We start from the raw sequence: 10,025 nt of genomic DNA, 5'->3' as shown, positions 1-10,025 counted from the left end.
GGCAGAGCAACATCTATACAGACACCAAGTGGAGGAGTGGGAGGAGGCGCTTCAGGTGTTGGAACTGAACAGCTCCCTGCTGGAGCTGTGTCCCTGCAGCCCATGGAGGACCATGGGGATCCAGAGATCCATCTGCAGCCTGTGGAGGATCCTCATGCAGGATCTGCAGCTTGTGGAGGATCGTCATGCTGGAGCAGGTGGCCCTGAGACAAGGTTGTGAACCCATGGGAAGCCTGTGCTGGATTAGGGTTGTGACAGGGACGTTTGGAGAGAGGAGCCCATTCTAGGGCAGGTTTCATGACTTGTGACGCTGTGGAGGACACATACTGGAGTAGCTGTGCCTGAACAGCTGCACCCTGTGGAAGAGCGATCCATGTTGGAGCAGTTCATGGAGAGCTGTTGCCCATGGGAGGGACCCCTTGTTGGAGCAGGGGAAGGCCCCCTCTCCTTGAAGAGCAGGAGAAACCACAGATGATGAACTGATCATAGCCCCCATTCCCTGTCTCTCTGAGCAGTTCATGGAGAGCTGTTGCCCATGGGAGGGACAGTTGGAGCAGGGGAAGGCCCCCTCTCCTTGAAGAGCAGGAGAAACCACAGATGATGAACTGATCATAGCCCCCATTCCCTGTCTCTCTGAGCCTCCCTGGGGGAGAAGGTAGAGCTTGGGAAGAAGAGAAAGGTGGAGGGAAGGTATTTTTAAGATGTATTTTACTTTTCATTATCCTGCTCTTTGTTTGTTAGTAATAAATTCAGTTAATATCCCCAATTTGAGTCTCTTTTTTCTGGCAATATTTGATGAGTGATCTCTCCTGGTCATTATCTCAACCCATGAAGCTTGGGCTTTGGTTTGTTCTCCCTGTCCAGTTGTGGAGAGGAGTGACAGAGTGGCTTTGGTGGACACCTGGCATTTGGCCAGGGTCAACTCACCAAAATATCTTATATCTTCAGGGATATTTGTTTTAAAAACACTAATGGGACAATCTACAGTAAAAAAAAAATCACCTTTCTGCAGCACTTTAGATTCCAATCTAACACCACTTCTTTTTTTGCCTTTTTTGACAAGGCAAATGTTCTTTTAATACTAAACAGTGAAAGAAAGGTCAGTGTTTATTACATCTCTATATTCAAGAGCTGTAGCTCTGTAGTCAGTATCTTCTATCATAGTTTCCAGAAAATTTGAACAGATGTCTTGATTTTGCTCTTCTACTATGCTAATAAATATTTATCTTGCCTAAAAGTTCAGTTGGTTTGCCCACATAATGCTAATTTATGGTTTGCCTACAGTGGGATAGGATCTGAAGTGTGAGTCTGACAGCTTATTCCTGTTCTCTCTCTTGTTACAGAAAAGGAAAAGCTAAGGTCTGTGGGCTGTGAATGTCAGCATGTTTAGAAATGTTAGTTAATTGGATTAATAAGAAAAATCCCAAACCCAAGCCAGACGGTTTTGTTCTTTGTGTGATTATATTTTATATTCTCATTATACTTCTGAAGGCTTCCCTAAGTAAAGTACAGATTTTATTTGAGGCAGTTCTTAGAGTGCAGGTCTTATGAGGAGCAGCTGAAAGAGCAGCTGGAGAAAAAGAGGCCCAGGGGGAATTTTACTACTCTCTACAACTGCCTGAAAGGAAGTTGTAGCCAGGTGGAAGTTCATCTCTTCTCCCAGGTAACCAGTGATAGAGTGAGAGGAAATGACCTTATGTTCTGCCAGGGGGGGTTTAGATTGGCTATAATGAAAAATTTCTTCACTGAAAGGGTTGTTAAGCCCTGGAACAAGCTGCCTGGGGAGTGGTGGAGTCACAGTCCTTGGAGGTATGCATGTAGTTGTGGCACTGAGGGAGATGTTTTAGTGGTGGACTTGGTAGTGCTGGACTCAAAACTTTGAGGTCTTTTCCAAACTAAACGACTCTATGATTCCCACATTTCAAGACCCAGGTACATTGGTGAAATGCTAGAATTGTCTTTTGTTTAAACAATATCCCACTCATTTGTCATCCTTGTAATCCCTTTCTTTTTCTGCAGCTCTGACAGATTTTTCTCTTGGAAAATATCTAATACTGAAACATTTTTCTCAAGAATATGTAATGTGAAAATGAACTTTGTTCTGCACATTCCAGAGGGAGAAAACATGCATGCTTGCTATTGGGTATGTCTGTAGCTATTTTTAATAGAAATGCTTCTAGTTCTAGTCAGATACATCTTTCCCCCAAATCCCTTACTAATAAAACATAAAAAAAGTATTCAAGAAGGACACCACAAATTTTCGGTTAGTAATCCCCTCTCTAACTTGTGGAGATTGACCAAGGCTTTTGTACCCACAATTTCATTATCCCAGCTGAGATCTTGGGGAGTGTAAAAACAAGATTGGATTAGAATGACCTAGATGCATGTGTAAACTTGATGAGATGAACTCAGAGCAGTTATTAAAAGTCACAAGGTAAATTTGTCTAGTGATACATTCCTAGTTACGTAAAACAAAGTATGTAGCTGAGATGTTCTACACTTGCAGTTAGAGCAAAGATTACCAAGCTCGTTTGGGTTCCTCTCCTGCTGCTAGGTCACTTTTCACTCGAAAAACTGTAGCACCTGCTGTTTCAACTATTTTAATTGACCTTCAGCATGATATTATATATTGGGGGAGTGAAGATAGTATACAAATTGCTTGTATAAACTTGAATTCTTCCAGCAGGCAGGAAATCCTGAGTGCCTACCACAGTTTTTATATCCTTTCTGTTATTGAAATATATTAATAACTTCAATATGAGTCTGTCCCAGTCTGTTTTATGCTTCTCACTTTTACCAATGACAGTTGCAGTTGTCAGGGCAGCCTTTCATACACACATCCATTTTGTAAGGAAAGCAGATCTCAAGTTAAAATTGCACCACTTTTTGCAGTGATGCAACGTATTTATCACCATCTATGTGCTCATGTGCCCACACAAAAACATGCGTAAGCAAGCAATTAAATTTCTGCTGCAGGACAACTGGAGGAGAAAGCCTTAACCAAGGCTGGCATCTGAAAGAATTGCCCAACTGAAGCTTGCTCTTGAACTTCTTAAAACAACATGTTTTTTACATCTCTTGCTTGATTTACCATGTCTGCTCAGAAATCAAAGCTAATACATGATGCATTGTTGTGTACAAGTGGGTAGTGGAAGCAACAGGTTATTTGCTCACAGAGATGAAAGGAAACCTAACAATTGGTATCCTTTGGTGTAATGCTTCCCTGGAGATGTTGCCTTACCAATGTGCTAGGAGTGTCTCCTTGGTGTTGTTTGTCCCCGCTCCCCCTTGTTTTGGAAATATCTGTCCAGTTTCTGAGAGGACATGGGTGGCTGGATCCAAAGAGATAGCACTAGCAAAGCCACATGTTCCAGCTGCTCTGGGAGGGAGCATTCCATTTCTCTTGGGCTACTGAAAGGGAAAACCACCGCAAATTTAGTTATAAACTTCTGCCAGAAAGGAAACAGCTGTGTCATCTGGGAATGGGGCTCAGACATTGAGCTGCACTGTCCAGACTAAAGACCAGTCCAATTTAAGCAAGAAAAACCTCTTTTAGGTACCTACATTTTTGTGTCCTGCTGGCTGCTTCATGGGGCTGGAATCTGACCTTTTTAATCCATATCAGTATGTTGGTGAACAGCTCAAGAGGCTTCCAGTTATGTTCCCACTCCACATGCTGTTATGCTGCAGAAGAACAAGAGGCACATGCTGTACAGAGCCAGGGTCCTGCTAATGTGCAAGGAAGCCCTGTGACAAAGCAGCCCAGTGCAATAGTGTAGATTTGTGGGATTTTAATGCTTTTCAAAGGCAAGTATGTTTCCTCTTTCATTCTCTGCCTGTCTCTTTGAAAAATGGTGATGGTATCACCATCAGGATGGAACAGGAGAACTGAATTGGAAATCCCAAATAGTACTGTGAAAGTGCTCAAGTGTTAAAGTATAAAAGTCATCAGGATATACTGAAATCAGTAACCAGAGAGGAAAATAGTCCTTTTTACACTTCAAATAACCCTTGCAGATTTTACTAGGCCTCAGAAATAAAGATTATTAGAATAAACATAATACTTAATCTGAAACAGTGCAGTATATGATAATTACTGATAGAATAAAGTAATGCTAGGAAGAGTAGTTTAGAAAATATGAGTAGTTATGCAGGGAGCATACAGCAGTATAATGTTATGAATAGAAAGCTAAATGACGAAGAAGAAGTTATTTTCATAAGCAAAAAGAGGATACTATTCTAGTGTGGAGTCCTCCTTGGACTGCAGGTGGATCTCTGCTCCATTCCAGACTTCCATGGGCTGCAGGGGCACAGCTGCCTCACCACGGCTGCAAGGGAATCTCAGCTCTGGCACATGGAGCACCTCCTCTCCCCTCCTTCCTCGAGCACCTTGGAGTCTGCATAGCTGCTCCTCTCACTCCTCTCTCCACTTGCACTTGCAGGTTTTTTTGCCTCTTTTTAACTGTCATCCCAGCAATGCCAGCACCATCACTGCTGGGTTCAGCCTTGGCCAGCGATAGGTCTCTATTGGAGCTGGCTGGCATTGGTTCTGCTGGACATGGGAGAAGCTTCTGGCAGCTTCTCACAAAAGCCACCCCTGTAGCCCCCCTATTACCAAAACCTTTCCGTGCAAGCCCAATAAAATGTTTGAATTTTTAAAAGTTCAAAATAAAACACTAACATGGCACTTATAGGAAAATTCTTTTGTCAATAGCTTTAAGTTGTTTTCCTAAACTGAAATTGCCATGCAATGTAGACATTCCCGACTTCAATGAATAATATGCTGTAATTACTACTCTTTAAATGGTTACTATTAAAAGTAAAAAAACCCAAAGTAATTGTACTTTGTTTCCTAATTCTTCATACTAGATGAATTGTCATTGCAACAGCTTTTAATTTCAATTCAAAGCAGACAAAACAATCTCCTTTGCAGAGGCAACCCCATCTGCTACTGTGGCTAAACCTCAGAGATCTTCTTGAATGTTCTTGTTTCTGCATCAGATCAAAAAAAGATAAATTGTTAGTAACACTGCAGATGACAAACCGTGCCTTATTTTTCATCGAGTAACACTATCATCTTCTGCCACTTTGTGTCTTCATTAACACTGGGCTAATTAGAAACATGAAATGATTATCTAACATTTTCTAACACATAAAATCCAGTCTAACACTGTTCTCAATTGTCTTATTGTGGCACTGCACATATGTGGGCTTACTGGGTACCTATTGCATCATAGTTTCCAGTCCCCTCTAAGCACTGCCTAGAGCAGAAATTGTTACTCACAGCAGCAAATTCAAAGACAGTCCTCTCCTCTAGCTGAAGGACCCTGGAAGCAGACAAGAATGCACCCCCAAACAAGCATGAATAAATTACCAGCAGAGGTCTGCACCAGCCATCTGTGTCTGTTTTGCACAACATGTAGAACAACAAGGAGTGCTAAACTTCCTGCTCATGATACTCTTTTCCCTCCAGCCCCCAGCATGGCAGTGCTCCGTAAGAGGCACCATCCTCTACAAAGTTACTGATAGCTAAACCTTGCCAGCACTTAGTGCACAGACCCTCCTTTGGTGTCACAGCACTCAGCCAAGCAGGCCAGGAAAGATGGAAACCCACCCAGAGCATTTCTTAATTCAGCCTTTCAGAGGCTTACGACTTTTGTTTGGGCTTGGAAGTTTTTTGTCCGTTTTTGGGAAATATGTCAATACAAATGTACAAAGTGGATGCCTCCAGCAGATGGGCTCAGGCACCCAGTCTGCCCACTAGCTGCCCCTGGATCTCAGTCTCCTCAGTCACTGGCACCTGGAGGCTCCAGCCCATGCATGCATGGATACACAGTTTGAATCCACCACTGACTGTGCTCAGACACGGAGGACATCCAGCAAGAGGCCCTGTGTCTCAACCTCCACAGCTGACACCACTTGGAAATGCAAAATTCTGAGAGGCCTGCAGCTCCATCCTAGCTGCTGGTATATTTAGCCTGTTCTTGCCTCAGATTTTCACTAAATACCTTCAGTTAAAACAAACAAATAATAAACAACACCAGGGGGAAAAAATTCCATTCAATGATTTATTCATGTAACATTGTTTAACACACAGTGAATTTATGGACTATCTCATGAACTGATAATAAGAGGGGTTCCTGGAAAGTTTCCTGGGGAGAAGCGATTGCTTACCCAGAGCAAAGTTTTACTTTGGGGTGGGATTTTTTTGTGTTTTGGGGTTTTTTGGTTTGGTTGGGCTTTGGTCTGGGTTTTTCTGTTTTTTTCTTTTAATAATATCGAAACTCTTTATCATAGAATTGTTTGTGTTTGTGCCGATTTTGAATTTGTGCTGTTTGTGAATTTTTGCAAAGCACTGTTTACATAAGGAGCAGAAAGGGAAATGCTGACCAGAAAAGTTGGGTTCTACATTTATTAGCTATTTTCAACTTAAATATGTTCTAAAGTAGGTGACTGTAGCATAAGATGTAGGGGAAAATACAAAATACAAAGCACAGCTGTTTTTTATAGAGACTGCTTTCCATAACACCGTATTTTTCAGCCTAGGAACCAATGTCTCCAAAGGCATTTTAAACAACAGCCTTTGAATGGGCTTTCATTTTAAGTAAATAAGTTTTCTGAAAGGCTCTCCAGTAAGTATTTGGAATGGATACTCATGAAGACTGCAGGTAATTTTAATTTCCAGGGACAAGGCCCCTTATCTTTGTTAGCCTCTGTACAGATTCTTCCAGAGAAACATACTACTCTTTGTCCAACAGCAAGGCCAGCTGTTTGGCAGCAAGGCTGGGCATTCAGCCAGAGCTCTACTTGATCTAGAAAAGGTTTTATCTTTCCTAATGTATACTGTAAATATTTTGTTCTAGCAGATCCAATTTGAAACTCTCCAGGATGATAGATGAGATCTGCCCTGAGACATCACAGACCATTTTTTCTTCCTCGTGGGTAACTGCAGATGTAAGTCCAGTGAGATCAAACCATTTTGTCCATAATTCTTGCTGATTTCCATGTGGCCCAAATGAGAGAGTTCAAACTGAATGAGAGAGTTTGAATCAGGCCCAGCTAAGAATTATGCCATAATATCAAGAAATTGTTCTTTGTAGCTGTGTAGAAAGCTGAGGCAGAGCTGTCTATCCTATATGGTATAATCAAGGTCAAACCACTTCCACCCTGCCTCCCAGCCCTATGCCAGAGCCATTGCCAGAAGTAACAGATGGTTTCCAGGCCAGCACCAGGCAATAGAATCTTATTGCAAAGCCAAGTAGTGCACGGTTAACCATAACATGTCCTCAACAAGAAACATACCACACTCAGGGCAGGGAAAGGATTTCACTTGTCACAAGGATTCTGAAAGCAGAAAACAGCAGGAAGAAATACAGGGCAAAAGGTGAAAAAGGCAGCTTCCACATCTTCAGGACAGATCCTTGTATGTTCCCCTGTCTACCCGCAACAGATCCAGTTAAGGGAAGACTCTGAAGGGGTCTGCACTCCACAGCCAAGAGTCAGCCACAGATTTATATGATGGAACTCCTGAAGCATCTCACTGGGTAGTGGGGGCGACAGGCTGATACTGTGTATGGTTCTCAAAGGTAAATTATGGAAGAGAAAGATCAAGAGAGGGCAGAGGGACTGATCAGTCTACACTGACTATTTCCATCTAACAAAAATAAGTCTCATGGACCATGTCTGTCATCACCTCATGAGGAACCAGCTGGGATAAACTTCACAGCTATCACCAGACAACCCTGAATGAGAAAACAGCTACAGTCTGGGGATGAAAAGGGCCCTTCTGTGTCCCACCAGGCAGGCATGGAGCCACAGTACATGTCTTGTGTCCAAATCGACTTGTTTCCCAGGAGAAGGAGGTCCATGCATCCTTGCTACCATATTGAAAGAAAAAAGTGGGACTTTTATGTTTCTGTGCACAGAATGAATACTTATCTGCTTGACAGCATCAGTCAATACCACACCATGAGCTCTGCAGGAGACTCTGCAAGTAAAGCCTGTCCCATTGCAAGTGTCATCTGTCAGCAATGATGGCAAAGATCTTCAATTTGAGCTGTAGTACTGGATGGAGGTCAGACTACTCCAAGGCAGGCTCCTGGCTGCAGGGCTGTCAGACCTCTCACTCAGCTGAGAAGCACTAGAATCACCAATTAACTCTCTGGACTCAGTGGAGTGGATCACCAGCCTGTGAAGCCTCACTGCAGGAACCTGGAGCTGTTTCCAGGCTTCTGGATGCTTTGAGCCAGTGGTGAATTTGAGGCATGGGTAAAAGCAAAGCTGCCCCACCACAAAGCTACATGGGAGCTTCAGCTTGGCACAGGGCAGCAGGAATGGCAGCGTCTCCTTGCTCTGACCCATGACCTGCCTGGAGGGAGCAACAGATATTCTACTCTCTTAAACTAAACACAGTAATTTCAGGCTATCAGAAATCCTAATCTGCTTAAATGCTGGCATTTCACCCTTCCTCATGCTTTTTCTTCTCTCACCACAACAAATGAATGTTGTTTCTTCAATGTTACCTGCATGTCCATACAATTTATGAGCCCAGGAGCTCAGAGGCATAGACTTACTGTGAAGCCCATGTTTGCTGAGATTAGAGACTAATATTATGAACAGACTCCTTAACCCAGTTTGCATGGCTGTGGAATGGAATCTGCTATTGCAGGTCACAGTCATGTTCACTATGCTGGGTTCTGCCCTTGGATCATACCACCAGAGGTTGGGGAAAAGAGTGGCTGGAAAGCTGAACACTGGAAAAGGCCCTGGGGGGTGCTGATCATGAGCCAGCATGTGCCCAGGTAGCCAAGAAGGCCAATGGCATCCTGGCCTGTATCAGCAATAGTGTGGCCAGCAGCATCAGGGCAGTGATCCTCCCCCTCTGCTTGGCACTGGTGAGTACTCAAACCCTGTGCTCAGTTCTGGGGCCCTCACTACAAGAAGGACATTGAGGTGCTGGAGCAAGTCCAGAGAAGGGCAATGGACTGGGGAAGGGTCTGGAGCACAGTTTTGATAGAGAGCATCTGAGGGAGCTGGAATTATTTAGCCTGGAGAAAAGGAGGCTCAGGGATGACCTTATCACTCTTTAGAACTGCCTGAAAGGAGGGTGTAGCCAGCTGGGAGTTGGTCTCTCCTCCCAGGTAACAAGCTACAGAACATCAAGGCCTCAATCTGCACCAGGGGAGTTTTAGATTGGCTATTAGGAAAAAAATCTTCACTGAAAGGGTTGTCAAGCATTGGCACAGACTGCCTGGGAACTGGTGGAGCCACCAAGGGTTGACTCCCTGAAGGGATCCTGGAAGTATTTAAAAGATGTGTAAATGTGGCACAGTTTAGTGGTGGACCTGGCAGTGCTGGGTTAAAGGTCAGACTCAGTTGGACCTGGTTGGACCAGGTCTTTTCCAATCTAAACAATTTAGTGTGATTCACTGCTGATACCCACAGACAGGAGATACTGGCACTGCCATCACAAGGGGGGTTTGGAATGTCCAGGCATGTTCTGCTCATCTACAGCCTTCAGGATCCCAAAGGCATGTCTGTTGGACTGCATGTGTGTAAGGTCCCAAGGTGAAATGGTACTGACAAGCTGAAGAAGTTCTGGAGAAGTCCCAGCTAATGTCTGTCCACAGGCTGTCCATGCACTGGAAAGAGCTGATGGTCAGGCTGGTTTTTATTTCTCAAGGAAGGCAGAGAAAGTTGTACAGTGCTACACGATTCCAGTATTGTACCACAGGATCGGACCCATAGGAGGATTTAGTGCAAGAAATTTGGAGGGCTGGTAGGAAGTCTGGGGGAGAGGTGACTGAATGCTCTTCTGGTTCCTGGCCTTGATTTTAGGTCCCTCAAAGAGCAAAAGGACATGTGTGTGCTGACTGATGAGCCTTCGCTCTGACAGTTTTCCTAGCCCCCTGGCCAACATCTGCATCTGACCACTCCACCTCTTCTGCTCCTCTTATGCCTAGTCCAGATATTTCTTTACATCAAATAAAATTGCCAGCCATGTTCTCTTACCAATGCATGCTTTT

The sequence above is a fragment of the Haemorhous mexicanus genome, chromosome 1 (assembly GCF_027477595.1).
Source record: "Haemorhous mexicanus isolate bHaeMex1 chromosome 1, bHaeMex1.pri, whole genome shotgun sequence".
Classification (NCBI taxonomy): Eukaryota; Metazoa; Chordata; class Aves; order Passeriformes; family Fringillidae; genus Haemorhous; species Haemorhous mexicanus.
This window is presented reverse-complemented; position numbering follows the sequence as displayed.